This window comes from Sorex fumeus, unplaced genomic scaffold, assembly GCF_029834395.1.
Source record: "Sorex fumeus unplaced genomic scaffold, SorFum_2.1 ptg000044l, whole genome shotgun sequence".
NCBI classification, from domain to species: Eukaryota; Metazoa; Chordata; class Mammalia; order Eulipotyphla; family Soricidae; genus Sorex; species Sorex fumeus.
In genome coordinates, this window is record NW_026606101.1 from 37124950 (window position 1) to 37142009 (window position 17060).

General features: G+C 44.7%; 1 non-coding gene across 1 annotated transcript; it reads right to left on the minus strand.

The window, feature by feature from the left end:
- Positions 1-10578: 10578 nt before the first annotated feature.
- LOC130030862 (small nucleolar RNA SNORA70) lies at positions 10579-10713 on the minus strand. Its single transcript, XR_008793533.1, has one exon. It is a non-coding gene; the product is annotated as a small nucleolar RNA SNORA70 (small nucleolar RNA).
- Positions 10714-17060: the final 6347 nt, after the last annotated feature.

Genomic DNA, 17060 nt, shown 5'->3' on the forward strand with positions numbered 1-17060 from the left:
CAAGAATTACCCCTGACAGTGCTCAGGGGACCATATGGGATGCTGGGAATCAAACCCAGGTTGGCCGCGTGCAAGGCAAACATCCTACCTGCTGTGCTATTGCTCCAGCCCCTGCCCTGAGATTTTAAAAGAGTCATATTCAATGCTCTTTTAGGGTTAGGAGAATGAGACCCATCATTGTTACTGGTATTTGGCATATTGAGTACGACACGGGAAGTTTGCCAGACTCTGCCATGCGGGCAGGATACTTCCGGTAGCCTGCCGGGTTCTCCAAAGTAAGAATGAGATAATAAGATGTCATGTGGCCGCAAATGCGGCCGCGCGCTTCCGGGAGCTGGGTTTTATAGTCTCTGGGTCTTGGTCGTTGATGGGACCACCTGGCACCAGTGGTAGCTGGTGGGTGTGATGCCTACCTGCTGGAATATGGGGGATCTGAGTGGAGAAGGCCCAGTTCCAATCTGAGCAGACTTGGAGATCTCAGCCCCGGGACCCGCACGCCTGGGTTCCTCTGCTGGTTCCTTCATGCATGAGGCTTGTTGGGACGTGTGGAGAGTGGTCTCCGCATGCCTGTGGCTGGTTCTGGAGGTCTTCGGCTGCCGGGACTCTGCTCAGGACAGGGAGGGAAACTCAATCCACTCCCCGCTCCAAGGGGGCCCGGTGAGGACACCCAGGCGTGGGGGCAGGAGACTCTTCACCTCTTATCTTTTTAAAAAATTTTTTAAATAATACCTTATAATTTTCTTTTCCTTTGTTTCTTTTTTGTTGTTGTTGTTGGGGGATCGGGGCCACACCTGTCAGTGCTTAAGAGTTCTGTACTCAGAAATCACTCTTGGTGGAGTTGGGGGAATCATATGTGGTACTAAGGGGTCTAATGTGTAGTACAAGTGCCTTGCCAGCCATACAATCTCTCCAGCCATGATGAATTGCAATTTTATGTATTTATTTATTGGTTTGTGCTCAGTCTTACGCCCAGTTCTGCTCTTAGTGATCACACCTGGAAGGACAGGGGCTCTGACGGGGTGCCGGGGATTGAGTCCAGAAAGACTGGGTGCAAGCAAGTGCCCTGAAGGTGCACTGTCTCTCTGGCCCCTGAGTTACAATTTTAAAATATGGCTTTCACCTAATTTGTTAAATTGGTTTCTAGGTATTTTTTTCCTTTTTTATGCAATTTTATGCAACAATGGAAATTAAAAATTATTTTTCTTAGGTAATAGTTCTTTGCATAAGAAAATGCAACAAATTTTTGAATTATGCTATTTTTTTTTTGCCTTTTTGGTCACACCTGGCAATGCACAGGGGTTACTCCTGGCTCTGCACTCAGGAATTATTCCTGGCAGTGCTCAGGGGACCATATGGGATGATTCTGGGAATTGAATCTGGGTTGGCCATATGCAAGGCAAATGCCCTACCTGCTGTGCTATTATAGCTCCAGCCCCAAATGATGCTTTTATTTATTTATTTATTTATTGCTTTTTGGGTCACACCCGGCGATGCACAGGGGTTACTCCTGGCTCATGCACTCAGGAATTACTCCTGGCGGTGCTCAGGGGACCACATGGGATGCTGGGAATCGAACCTGGGTCGGCTGCGTGCAAGGCAAACGCCCTACCCGCTGTGCTATTGCTCCAGTCCCGAATGATGCTTTTATAACCTGTCACTTAACTGTATTGGCTTTTGTTCCTAACAGATTCGGGGGGGGGGGGTGTTTCTGGGTTTACTATGTTTTATACTCTATTAAAATAGTGATCGATAGCACAGCGGTAGGGTGTTCGCCTTACACGCAGCCAACATGGCCGACCCGAGTTCGATTCCTCCGCCCCTCTCGGAGAGCCCGACAAGCTACTGAGAGTATTCAATATGCCAAACACAGTAACAACAAAGTCTCCAATGGAGACGTTACTGGGCCCGCTCGAGCAAATTGACGATCAACGGGAGGGCCTTTAAAATAGTGATAGCTTAATTTTTTTCTATTTTGAATTTCTTTTGCAGACTGCTATGGATAGTACTTCTAATATTATTCTGAGTCATCGTGGTGAATGAGAAACCTTGTTTTGTGCCTGATGTCAGTGGAAATGTTTTTAGTTTTTCTTTATTGAGTATGATGTTTGCTCTGAATTTGTTGATATGATCTTTACTATATTTATGCATAGTCCCCTCTCTGCATTTTGTTGAGAGTTTTTACTATGAACAGGTATTGATTATCGTATGGTTTTCATTGCTCCTTTTGTTTGGTCCCTAGCATAGGTTGAACCATACTTTCCCTCTAAACTAAATGTCACATGTCATGATGTGTGATATTTTTTAATGTATTGCTAATTTCACTTTGCCAAGATTTTGTTGATGTTCAGGGACATTGGCCTACAAGTTTTTGTTTTTTTGTATTTTTTGTTTCTTTTGTTTGTTTTTGGCTTTTTGGGTCACACCCAGCGTTGCTCAGGGTTTACTCCTTGCTCTGCACTCAGAAATTACTACTAGTGGTGCTTGGGGAACCACATAGGATGCTGGAGATCAAACCTGGGTCAGTCACATTCAAGGCAAACACCCCACCCACTGTACTATCACTCTAACCCCAGGGGTCTGTAGTTTTTTATAATGTCGACCTCATAGAAAGAAGACTCTCATTTCTCTCATTTTGGGGGAATAGTTAGAGAAATGTAGGTCATTGGTGGGATTTCCTATTTTGTTGCTGTTTGTGCTAGGGATTTAATCCAGGTTTTTATGCATAGAAGGTGCTTTCCTTATTGAGACACATTGTTGATGTGGTAATAAGGCATCTTTTTGTTTTTGTATTTTGGGTCACACACAGTAGTGCTCAGGGATCATTCGTGACTCTGTGCTTAGGGATGACTCCTTGCAGGGCTCAGGAAACCATATGTGGTGCCATGGATCAAGCCCAGGTCAGTTGCGTGCAAGGCAACATCCTACCTGCTGTACTATCACTGCATGTGCTTTGAAGGATTGTAGAAGTCACTCAAAAACTCATATAACCCGGACTTTCAGTTTGGAGTCTTTTAATTACTTCTTCGGTTTCCTTGCACCTAATTTATTTATTTAGGCTTTCTATTTCTTCCTGATTTGATCTTGATTTAAAATCACTTAATTTAAAAATGATTTTAAAAATGTGTCCATGGGGCTGGAGCAATAACACAGCGGGTAGAGCGTTTACCTTGCATGCGGCCAACCCAGGTTTGATTCCCAGCATCCCATATCCTTGAGCACCGCCAGGAATAATTCCTGAGTGCAGAGTCAGGAATAACCCCTGTGCATTGCCGGGTGTGACCCAAAAAGAAAAAAAAATGTCCATTTTTCTAGGTTGTTCAATTCAGAGACATAAAATTATTCATGGTGGTCTTTGATTTCTTTGAATGTCTGTGATATCTATTGTAATTTACCCCTTTACATTTCTGTTTTATCTCTTTTTCTTTGTGAATTTAGGTAAGAGATTTTTATTTTTTATTTATTTATTTATTTATTTATTTGCTTTTTGGGTCACACCCAGCGATGCTCAGGGGTTATTCCTGGCTCTGCACTCAGGAATTACTCCTGGCGGTGCTTTGGGGACCATATGGAATGCCGGGGATTGAACCCAGGTCGGCTGCATGCAAGGCAGACGCCCTACCCGCTATGCTATCACTCCGGCCCCGGTAAGAGATTTTTAATCTTGACTTTTAATGTTTCTTTGATTTTTTAAACAGTCATTCAAGTATTTGTTAGTCTCCAAATGTTTGAGTTTTTCTCAGCTTTTTTTAAAATTTCATTTTTGGGGGCAGTGTTTGGGGATAAACTTGGCAGTGCTCAGGGCTTATTCCTGGCTTTGTGCTCAGGGATCATGACTAGTGGTGCTCAGGGCACCATAAATGATGCTGGGAGTCAAACCAAGGTCAACCATATACAAAGCAAGAACCTTAATTCTGTACTATCATTCACGCCTCTAGCTGTCTTTTTAAAAAAATTTTTAATTTCATAAGTTAGTTCACAAAGTTTGATTACATTCAATATTCAAACACCAATCCCACCACCATTACACCTTCCCACCATCAAATTCAGGATGTTTCCATACCAAACCCCAATCCCTGTCCCAAACACAACTGAAATGATATATTTCATATTGTCTGTTATGAAGAACTTCTGAACATGTTTACAAAAAGGCGTTCATATAGGAAACAGTGTGAGGATTGTTCTACTTTGGCAGGAGCCATTAAGACATTCTATAGGATATTCCTAACATGTTGTGAAAGTTTGGGTGCTGTGAGCTTTGGTATATATATCTGAAAATATGTATATATGCATATTTATAAACATATTTCCCTCTATCTATCTGAACCCCATCAAAAGTGGTGTGGTAATTATGGAGAATGCGTAGGGAGTGTTTTATGATGTATGCAGTCTAGGAGTATGTTTACTCATATGTGAGGCTTGGCCTGAGCGCATGGGGAGTGGCTGTTGGGTTGTGGAGGTTTTTTGCTGCCAGAGCTGGGTCTCTTGGGGAGGGAGAGCTCTCGCCCGTTCCCTTCTGGGGTGCCCTGGTGAAGACAGCCTGGGGCAGGGTCAGGACATTCTTTGACGCTCTCTTTCAGGAGTTTTATTTTATAGTCCCTGGGTCTTAGTCATTGATAAGATTCCATGGCGCTGGGGGCAGTTTGTGGGTGCCATTGCTAAGCTACTGGAAAACTGGACACCTGGGGGAAGGAGGCCCAGTCCTATCCAAGTGGGCCTGGAACTCTCAGTCATGGGTTCCTGACTACCTCTGTGCTACCGGCCCTAACTTCATCTTTTGATCTCTTTTGAGATTTATGAGTTTCTGAAATAAGGCCAATAAGTGAGCTTATATTGCTGAGCCAGAGGTGGTTTGTGAGTGTGTCTCCCACATACCCAATTTTTGGCTGTTTAATTTCATGGTAAGCTTGGCCCCAAGTTGTTGGGTTCTGGACAAAGGCACAGCAGCAATTTGGGGGTATCTGGAAGTCTGAAGGCACCATCAGGCTGCTGGTGCATTCGCCCACAGGTACAGGTTGACCTACTGGAGGCACCATACCCCCTTCAGTTGTCTTTTATAATTAGTTTATACCTTTATAGCATTGTGATCTCCCTCGATGGTTCACCGCCTCATCATGGCGAGAGGGTGGCAACGATGCCAACCAGCAAAGAGTGAACCAACATGCCACCCGCATGGCAGAGCCTAGTGAGCTACCCGTGGCGTATTCAATATGCCAAAAACAGTAACAAGAATGAGCCTCATTCTCCTGATCCTGGAAGAGCCCCCAATAGGGCAGCATTGAAGGGGATAAGCAGGAAGAGGCTGCTAAAATCTCAGGGCCGAACTAGGCTGCCAAAACGAAGAAGGACTAAAATGACTGTCTGCACTTTTAATGCATATACAATGGCATCGGAATCATCCATCAAGGACCTGATGGTGCAAGTGCAGAAGATCAAGTACGACGTCATTGGATTGACAGAGACAAGAAGGCATCAATCACATCACACTATTTTTAACACTGGAGAAGAACTATTCCTTGGAACATGTGTCAGTAGAGGCGTCGGTGGTGTCGGTGTCCTCGTTAACATGAACTTGGCCATGAGCATTGATTCATTTGAATGCCTAACAACCCAAATTGGACTCTTACTTTTTAAAAAATTTTTTATTTATTGAATCACCGTGAGAACAGCCACAAAGCTTTCCAGTTTAAGTCTTGGCCATACAATGATCAAACACCCATCCCTTCACCAGTGCACATTTTCCACCACCAAGAACCTCTGTATACTCCCCCCTTACACCTGCTGTGTGGCAGAAGATTTCCACTTTACTCTCTACTTTGATCACATTCAATATTACGACAAAAGACCCACCATTATTATTTGAAAATTTCCCCAACAATCAGACCTGCCAATAAGCCATCATTAGATCATTTGTTTTCTATTGCTGATTATGAAGAGCATATGATGTTGCACAGCATGACCGTGATTTTGTATTTCTGATATTTTAGTAATAAGTCTGGAGGGATTTCTGCCAAAAGCCGCTGGGTTCTGAGATTGGTTTGTGTGGCTCTGGGATCATGACCGTTCAGGAGCCGGAAGACACATTTGTGGGCGGCAACTCGGGGCCTCGTCAGGACCATCAGGGCCAGTTCCACCCCCCTTCCAATGAGGCCCGGTGTGCCTTGTCACTGCAGTCTCATACCTGCCTGTCCATTAGGCTCTGAAAGATGTCGGCCACCATGCTGCTGCCCCCAGGGGGAAAAGGTGGAAGGACAAACACCCTTCCCCTCCCGGGGAGGCATGGCACTGTAATTTATTTATTTATTTATTTATTTTTTGTGAGACATCATGAGGTACAGTTGCAGACTTACAAATTTTTGTGCTTGGGTTTCAATTATACAATGCTCAAATACCCATCCCTCCACCAGTGCCCATTTCCCACCACAACGGATCCTAGTATCCCTCCAACCCCCCATCCCCCCATCCCACCCTGCCTCTGTGGCAGGGCATTCCCTTTTGTTCTCTCTCTCTTATTGGGTGTTGTGGTTTGCAAAAGAGACAATGGGTGACAATCATGTTTGGTCTATAGTCTACTTTCAGCATGCTTCTCCCATCCTGGGAGGATCCTCCCAACACCTTTATTTGGTGTTCCCTTCTCTATCTGAGCTCCCTTTTCCCCTACCATGTGTGGTTGGCCTCCAAGTCATGGAGTAAAACTCCTGGTACTTATCTCAGCCACTTTTGGGTGTTAGTCTCCTATTTTGTTACTTTATGTTCCCCAGATGAATGTAATCTTTCTATGTCTATCCCTTTCTTTCTGAGTCATTTTGCTTAACATGATACTTTCCCTGTAGTACCACTTGTATGTAAATTTTATGACTTCATCTTTTCTAACAGCTACATAGTACTCCATTGTGTAAATGTACCAAAGTTTCTTTAACCAGTCATCTGTTCTTGGGCACTCTAGTTTTTTCCAGATTCTGGCTATTGTAAAGAATGCTGCAATGAACAAACAATTGCAGATGTCACTTTGACTATACTTATTTGCCTCTCTGGAATGTATTCCCAGGAGTGATATTACTGGGACAAACGGGAGCTCAATTTCTAATTTTTTGAGAATCGTCCATACTGTTTTCCAAAAGGGCTGAATCAGTCGGCATTCTCACCAACAGTGAAGGAGGGTCCCTTTCTCACCACATCCGCGCCAGCACCGGTTGCTTTTGTTCTTGTGGATATGGGCCAGTCTCTGTGGTGTATGGCACTGTAATTTAATGCACAGTCAAGATGCATTTCTGTTGGGCATTATATTTTGCTCGAATTTTCCCACCACCATTCAAGCCTGCCCTCCAGGTACAGACACTAAATCATTTTCTTTCCATTGCTCACTTTGCATATCAGGAAAGGTTTGGAAGAATAGTCCTGGTTTCCACATACTGGAGCCATGCTTGTAGAAGCTCATGGTTCCTGGGATTTCATCTGGTGAAGGCGGGGAGACTGCACCTGCTCCATCTGGGACCTCCCAGCGATATAGGCTCAGTATGGGGCCTGGAGAATTCTTTGCATGTTGTGGTGCCTGCCGGCCAGGATTCTTCACTGCTGTGTCTGACGCTTATATTTGAATAGATGTGGCTCATTGCCAAAGTTTCTATCTTCATCGCCTATGCACCAACATCCAACTACAACAAAGAAATTGAGAAGTTCTACATGGAGCTGGAGAAGTTCTATAAAGAAGACCACACCTTCTACAAGATCATTGTCAGTGATTTTAAGACCAAGATAGGACCAAGAAAATCAGCCGAAGAACTCCATATTGAGACCCATGGCCTAGAATGGAACGAACAGGGTGAGAGACTGTCTGAGTTTATCATGTTGACCAAGACCAATCATGGTAACTCACGATTCCAGAAGGCCAAATCTAAACGTTGGACATGTGAGTCTCCTGGTGGATGGTTCCACAATGAAATTGACTACATCATATTCAATCATCAGTTTTGCCTGACCAATGTTGCTGTTGTCCCAAAATTCCAAATGGAATTGGGCCACCATCTCCTTCATGCAAAATTCTATTTCACGAAGTGAGGAGAAAGGGCTGCAAAGTTTAAGAAGAGAACTCCCAGAACGATCACCAACTGGGAGCTCTTTGACACTATTGTGGCAACATGGGAAGATGCCATCATTGACAACATCAACAAGAAATACGATCAAGTGGTTCAGCACCTCCATGATCGTGTGAGGAACACAGAGAGAGAAAGCCACAAAAAGACACCTGTGTTTGGAAACTCTCGAGCTCATTCGCCAATGTGGTTTGGCATGAGCCTCAGGCAATCACAGGCTAACATCCGAGTTTGCAAAGCTGTGCAGAGAAGCAATAAAGAAAGACCTCAAAGAAAGAAGAGCAGCAGTGCTGGCAGAAGCCGGCCACCTGTCTTTCACCAACTATAAGACCAAGATGACTGCCCTCTGACATCCTGATGGATCTCTCACATCTTCCAGAAGGGCGATAGAGAAGATTATCCATGACTTCTACTCGGATCTCTTCGATAGCCACATCCACCTGCCTGCATTCCAAATTTCGCAGGATGGATATGTCATTCCCAGCATTCTTTCTTCGACATGCCATTATGACATGCCATTTTGAAATATGACATGCCATTTTGTCAGTAAAGAAGCGAACAGTGCCTGGCCCAGACAAGGTCAGACCCGAACACCTGAAGAATCTGCTGCTAGTACTCGTCAATACACTGGCTTGGCTCTTCACATACTACCTGCCCGAATGCAAGGTTCCATCCCAATGGAAAAACAGCAGGACCGTTCTGTTGTACAAGAAGGGAGACATCCATGATATCGGCAACTATCGCCCGATCTGCCTGTTGTCCGTCGTCTACAAGTTATTCACTTGACTCATCCTGAATAGTATCAGCAGAACACTAGATGAAGGACAACTGTACGAGCAAGCTGGATTCCGAAAGGATATGGCGCAATAGACCATATCCACTCGGTGACCAAGCTCATTGAGGTTTTGCGAGAGTTCAAGATGCCGCTCTGTCTCATGTTCATCGATTTAAAGAAGACCTTTGATTCTGTTGAGACTTCAGTGGTCATCGAAGCCCTAGCTAATCAGGACATTGAAACTCAGTACATCAGGATCTTCCATGAGCTGTATTACAGATTCACCACCAGGATCTCACCATTCTACAAGGAAGTGATCATCGATATAAAGAGAAGGGTTCGGCATGGCAATACCATTTCACTTAAACTCTTCAGTTCCACCCTCAGGAATGTCATGCGATGACTGGAATGGGAAGAAATGGGAGCAAAGATAGACAGACGGCAACTACATCACCTACGTTTTGCTGATGACATTGTTCTAATAACACCAAACATTAGACAAGCAGCACAAATGCTGGCCGACTTCGACCGTGAGTGTGGAAAGGTTGGACTACAGCTGAATCTCAACAAGACAATGTTTATGAAAAATGAACTAGTCCCTGACGTTCCATTTGCTTTCAATGAAATGAACATCTTCGAATGCAGCAGCTATGTGTACCTGGGTCGAGAACTCAACATGAGGAACGACTTGGTGCCAGAACTGTGCAGGACTAAGAGAGTGGTGTGGAGCACCTTCAAGAGCAGAGAAGAAGTTGTTAAGAGGGTGAAGAACCTCTGGCGCCAGGCACATCTTTTCGATCGAACCGTTCTTCCTGCATTAACACATGCCTCAGAAACCTAGGCCCTAAGAAAACAGGATAAGAATGCTATTCAGGTCTCCCAAAGAGGAATCGAAGGAGCTATGCTCAGAATATCATATTTGATGCAAGTGAGAGAAGGAATTTGGAGTTCCGACCTCTGTCGATTATTGAGAATCAGGGACGCTCTCTTGTTTGCCAAGCCATCAAAAATCAGATGGGCCAGACACGTAAGGCGATCCAGAGATGATCACTGGACTAGAGCTGTTACCAGCTGGATTCCATGAAATGTCAAAAGGACACCTGACCTCCCACTTATGAGATGGGGAGACTTCGTCCAGACCCCGAACGAATGGTTTTGAGGCTCTTTGTGTTCCTGGAGCAAGCAGATGCCACTGGGCTACACTAGCTCATGATAGGGATGAATGAAGATGTTACCGATACCCGCTCGAGCAAATCAATGAGCAACGAGATGACAAGTGATAGCATTGTGATCTTAAAAAATTTTGATATGATTTCAATCTTCATAATTTTGTTTAAAAACAGGATCTATTTGGATGGGGTGGTTTTCATTGCTGGGTAGCAGGGACTCCAGGGCAACTCTGAGGTTCTTAAGAGTTCAGTGCCTGTCGTTTGTTCAAAATCACAGCTATCTGGCACGAGCCGGTTTTCAGCCACCACATCTTCAAACTCATCTGCATCAAGCTCTGTAAATCCATGGAGATGTGGCTCTCCTGATGCAAAGTCTCAATCACATGCACCTTACTCTGCAGTTTGATTGGGTTGGACATGATGGAAAATGTTCACCTTGGCTATCGTGCCTTAGGACATTCCAAAGCTCTCCCAGAGCACGTACCTGTTCGGAAACTGAGATCAGGGCCAGCATGAGAATGGATAGGAATGCCCAGAAGCGAAGGATTGTCTTTAAGGTCTCTTTGATCAGTCCATACAAACCACAGGCTGCTGACAATAGTGAGGAGGCTTCTTGTTTGCAACCACTGCAAGGCGAGTCCCAGAGGCCAGTGAGCATGGTCAGCTCAACGGGCTTCATGTTCAGGACTTTACTGATGCTTGCTTAGTGTTCCCTCTTGTGGGATACCCAGGGGAATGTTTCTTGCTTACTGGAAGAATGTATATTTGACTTTTGGGAAATGGAGAGCCCTGGAAATATTTATTAAATCCAGTTCTTCCAACACCTCTTTAAGTTTGTTGTTTTCTTGTTGATTGTCAGTCTGGTTGTCTATCCACTCATTTAAGTCTGTACTAAAATCTCCTACAGGGCATTCCCTTTTGTTCTCTCTCTCATTTGGCTGCCACAGAGGCAGGGTGGGATGGGGGGGGGACGGAAGGGAGGGATACTGGGATCAGTGGTGGTGGGAAATGGGCACTGGTGGAGGGATGGGTACTCGATCATTGTATAATTGAAACCCAAGCACAAAAATTTGTAAGTCTACAACTGTACCTCATAGTGTTTCACTAAAAAAAAAAAAAAAAGAAATCGAACCCAAATCAGTCATATGCATCACAGCATCCTGCCCACTGTATTATCTCTCCAGCCCCTCTCCCAATAAACTTATTATTAAAAAAAATAAAGTCTCCCATAATAGGAGTACAGCAGGCTGGGTGCTTGCCTTGCTCACAGCCAACCTGGAATCGATGCCCTGCACCCCATATGGTCCCCTGAGCATTGCTGTCCTGTTATTCACATGTCACATGAAGCATTGCTTCACAGTTATCAGTAGCTTTTTTTTTTTAGAATTTTGATATCCCTTTATTTATTTCTTTGCTTCGTGGAGGGTTTTTTTTTTTCTTTTTGGGTCACACCCAGCCATGATCAGGGGTACTCCTGGCTCTGCACTCAGGAATACAATACTCCAGAAGGTGCTGTTACTTTATTTAGTGTGTGTGCGTGTTAATGAGTTTTAAGTTCTCTTAGTCTATTTATCTATTCATTATTATATAATACTAATTCTTACCTTTTATTATCTTTTTTAGTTTGAAATCGGGCTGGAGCGATAGCACAGCGGGTAAGGCGTTTACCTTGCAAGAGGCCAACATGGCCGACCCGAGTTCGATTCCTCCGCCCTTCTCGGAGAGCCCAGCAAGTTACCAAGAGTATCTCGCCCACATGGCAAATCTGGCAAGCTCCCCCTGACCTATTCGATATGCCAAACAGTAACAATTGTCACAATGAAGACGTTACTGGGCCCGCTCGAGCAAATCGATGAACAACGGGAGGACAGTGTCAGTGACAGTTTGAAATCAGTTTTATCTGATACTAGTAACCTTGCCTTTTTGCTACTCTTTGCCAATATTACTGTTTTCCAACCTGCAAGTGAGTCTCTTGCAGACAGAAGGCTGCATTTTGTTTCCTGATGCATTCAGCCACCTGTTGCATTTTGATTAGCAACTTCAGGTCATTGATATTTAGTGAAATTATTGAAATAAAGAAATGTAGCTTTTGGAGGGTTGGCTCAATAAACTAAGTGCTAAATAAACTCAATGCTTTGACTATGAAAAGCCCAGGTTTGATTCCTAAGACCACCTGGTCCCCGAGGACTGCCGGAGTTAACCCCCACGCACAAAGCTAAAAGCAAGGCCCAAGCAGCATTTAGGGTGCCCCCTGCAAAGCAACTACAAAAAAGAAATATATTGCCATTTTTCTAAATGGGTTTGGGTGTTTCTGTAGTTTGTCTTTTCTTCTCTAGTCTTTCACTCTCTGCCCTAGACTTTGCTGTTGTCCTTTTATGTAGTGGTCAACTCCATTTGCACCTTCTAGTTTCTCTTATGACTTGAACTTACCATTAGGTTTACATCTTAAGTTCATAATTTAAATTCCATTTTAAATTTAAAACAAATAGAGTTTCACGTTCATTCTAGGAAAGCACACTATTACTCTTCTATCCCATATTTCATATTTCTAAAGTACCTTACTACTTCTGAGTGGAATTTCTTAGCCTGTTTTAGAAGACCATGAGAGAGTTCCTGAAGAGCCAGTTCAATGGTCATAAATCCTTTTGCCATTTGCTTTTCTGAAAGCTGTTTATCATTTCTTTTCAGAAATGATAAATGATAAATGATAAATGTGTATTCTTGGTTTGATATCGCTTTTATTTAGCACTTTATCTATTGTATTTGTTATGTTTTTGGCTCTGTACTCAGGGATCACTCCTGGTGGGGTTCAGGGGACCACATGAAGTACTGGGGATTGTACCCAGATAGGATAGAAATGCTGTACCTGCTCTACTGTTACTTTGGCCCCGCTCTTCAACAAAGAATTCTTCCGAGAGATAGAGGAGAGAGAGAGAGAGAGAGAGAGAGAGAGAGAGAGAGAGAGAGAGAAAAGCCTCCCATAGAGGCAGGTGGAAAGGGGGAGCAGCAGGGAAACTGGGACCATTGGTGGGGGGAACTATACACTGATGAAAGGACAGGTGTTGGCACATTGTATGACTGAAACCCAATCATGAGCAACTTTGTAACTGTGTATATCACTGTTATTCAATTAAAAAAATTTTTTTTTTTTTGCTTTTTGGGTAACACCCGGCTTTGCACAGGAGTTACTCCTGGCTCTGCACTCAGGAGTTACTCCTGGCGGTGCTCAGGGGACCATATGGGATGCTGGGAATCGAACCCGGGTCGGCCGCATGCAAGGCAAATGCCCTACCCGCTGTGCTATCTCTCCAGCCCTCAATTAAAAAATTTTTAAATGAAATAAAAAATTTTAAAAAGAATTCTTATTCTTTCGTTTTTTCTTATTTTGGAACCCTATAATACAAACATTGTTCCCCTTATTGCTATTGCATAAATCTCTTAAGTTATCTTAAATTTTTAAAACTTTGTGGTATTTTTCCTGTTCTTTTGGCAGGGGGCGGGGCTGGATCACAGAAGGCAGTGCTCAGGGCTTACTCCTGGCTTTGCATACTGGGATCACACCTGGCAGTGCTCAAAGAACTACCATGTGGGGTGCTGGGGATTGAACCTGGGTCAGCCATGTGCAAGACAAATGCCCTCCCCTTGCACTCCTCCTGCACTATTGTTCCGGCCCTCTTTCCCTAGTCCTTGAGCTCACTGATACAGTCATAGTATTCTGTAATTCTGCTGCTTAGTTCCTCTATTGTGGTTTTTAGACAATTACTTTATTCCTTCCTTGTGGGGACAAAGCTGATGGTGTTCAGGGGACCATGCCACATCTCACCAAGCGCGCACATGTCCAAGCCCTTTGCGTCATCTCTCCAGCCCCCGCCACTGTCTTCTTTAGTTCAATCATTTCTGTTTGGATTTTACTCATGCTTCTCTATCCTTGTTAAATTTCTCTTCCATAGATTGCCTAATTTCAGTGGACACCATTAAGATTATTGCTTTGAAAACTTCATCAGGGAGTTTGGAAAAGATCTTGCAGTTCTCAGGCTTTACTTTTTTTTTTTTTTTTTTTTTTTTTTTGCTTTTTGGGTCACACCTGGCCATGCTCAGGGGTTACTCCTCGCTCTGTACTCAGGAATCACTCCTGACTGCTTGGGGGACCATGTGGGATGCGGGGATTGAACCCAGGTCAATTGCGTGCAAGGCAAATGCCCTCCCCACTGTACTATCACTCCATCCCTCAGGCTCTACTTTTTATTCATCAAGATAGATGAATTCCTCCTCTGATTTAGTCTGTGTGGTGGTAGGCAGGAGGCTTAGAGATCCTTTCCCAATTGCAGTTTAGCGTTGTGTGCTCTTTCTTGGTGAGGGCATCCCTCCCTCCACTCTGGGAGTTCTCCTGCTACCCTTGTGTGCCAGGATTTCAGGCACATGTTCCCCACTCCATCTCACTGCAGGGCTTCCTGCATTCAGCCAGGTCGAAGGAGGCTGCAGCTGAAGCATGGGGCTGCCTGGCTGTGCACTGCTGATTGTAGCCTGGTGTTCTTTAGTACCAGCTGGAGAAGGGGCCTTCTCTTCGAACTTTTTGGGGGCTCTCCTTTTACCTTTTGCTTTTCAGAGTCCTGAGGACATTTTGTGATTGGTTCAATGTTTGGTGTAGACTCAGAAGTGAATGCAGGAGGGTATAAATACAGGTTCTCGGGGGTATGGTGCCACCAGCAGGTCAATCTGTACCTGTGAGGCGAGTGCATCAGCAGCCTGATGTCACAGTCAGACTTTCAGATACCCCAAAATTGCTGCTGCGCCTTTGGCCAGACCCCAAAAACTTGGGGCAAAGTTTACCAAGAAAGTAAATGGCCAAAAGTTAGGTATGTGGGAGCCACACCCACAAACCACCACTGGCTCAGCTATATAATTGTGGGCAAGAACTCTCTGGTTCCTGATCGAACTGCTTAATGGCCATGATCCCAGAGACCCAGAAACGAATTTCGGAACCCAAAGGCTTTTGGCAGAAATGTGTCCTGTTCCTGCAGTAGGTTACTTGCTCTGGGCCACTCCAGGTGGAAATAGGTTTCGTGCCTTGGCCTGTTTCCCCTGGCGGTCCGGTGACTGCCATCCTCCAGAGGCCACAGGACAGATAGGTTTGGGCCTGCAGTGACAAGACACATGGGGCCTCACTAGATGGGGGTGGAACCGGCCCTTTCCTCCCCATCCCAAAGAGACCCCAAGTCTCTGGCTCCTGACCAAGCAGATTAATGGCCATGATCCCAGAGACTCAGAAACAAATCTCAAAACCCAGCGGCTTATGGCAGAAATGCATCTGGACCGCATACAAGGTGGCCGCCGACTCAGAGCTTATTAGAAAGCCAGGTATGAGCAAGCAGTGACAGGGCAACTGCAGTCTCATGGGAAGGGGGGCAGTACTGGCTCATCCTTTACGCCCTACTGAGGTCATGAGTTGCCCCCCACAAGTGGCTCTCCAGCACAGCCATAACACCAGATGCACAGAAACCAATCTCATAATTATCTGGCTTTTTGCAGAAATCCAGAATCATTATATGACATTATATGATTCTCATACCAGCTATAGAAAACAAAGTATTTCACAATGCCTTTTCAGCAATTCTGATTGTTGGGGGGAAAATTCTAAACAATAATGGTGCATCTTTTGTTGAAATAATGAATGTAATCAATATAGAGAAGAGTTAAGTAGAAATCATCTGCCTCACAGGCATTGGGGGGAGGGGGGCATATTGGGGTTCTTGGTGGTGAATAATGAGTACTGGTGAAGGGAAAGATGTTTGATCATTGTATGACCGAGACTTAAACCTGAAAGCTTTATAACTTTTCCCACAGTGATTCAATAAATAAATATAAGAAGAAAAATAAATAAATAAAATTATGGGAAAAAAGTAAGGTGGAGTTCATGCCCAATTCAATCAGCTAATCAGTGGCTGAATAAATAGCAATACTCCTACATAAAAAAATAAAAATAAATAAATAAATAAATAAATACAGGTTCTCCCTACTGGGCCATCTTGGCCCTGTCTTGACAAATCCTTTTATCACTATTACTATCACCCCATTGTTCATTTATTTGCTCAAGCGGGCGCCAGTAACGTTTCCATCCGTCCCTGTTATGTGCTAGTAAAGCACGATGGCACATTGGGGACTCTTTCAGGGTCAGGGGAATGAGGACCATCATTGTTACTGTTGTTAGCATATCGAGTACGCCATGGGTAGCTTGCCAGGCTCTGCCGTGCAGGCGGGATACACTCAATACCTTGCCAGGCTCTCCAAGAGGAATTGAGGCTTTTGGTGCAGCCTCTAATCACCTTTACAAGTGTTCCCAGTCAGGCATATATATGCAGGCAGGATACTCTCAGTAGCCTGCCGGTTTCTCTAAGAGGGAGAACTAGGAAATAAGAGGTCACATGGCCGCTAATGCAGCCACAAGCTTTCGGGAGCTTGGTTTTATAGTCTCTGGATCCTGGTCGTTGATGGGGTTACATGGCAGTTGGTGGGTGTAACTGTCTAGCTACTGAAAGATGGGGGATCTGGGTGGAGGAGGCCCAGTCCCGAACCCAGCAGGCTTGGAGATCTCAGACCCGGGTCCCGCACACCTGGGCTCCTCTGTTGGTTCCTTCATGCGTGAGGCTCATTCAAGCATGTGGATAGTGGTCTCAGCATATCTATGGCTGGGTCTCGGAGGTCTTCAGCTGTTGGGGCTCTGCTTAGGGCGGAGAGGGAAACTCAACCCACCCTCCTTCAAGGGGCCCTGGTGAGGACAGCCAGGTGCAGGGGCAGGAGACTCTGCATTGTTCTCTAAACATATCACGATCACGATCATGACCATCCTGTTATTCGTCGATTGCCTCGAGCAGGCCCCAGTAACGTCTCCTTCATCCTAGCCCTGAGATTTTTAAGAAAGTGCTATATTCAAGGCTCTTTAGGAGAAAGAGACCCATCATTGTTACTGGTATTTGGCATATTGGGTACGCCACGGGGAGTTTGCCAGATTCTACCGTGTGGGCAGGT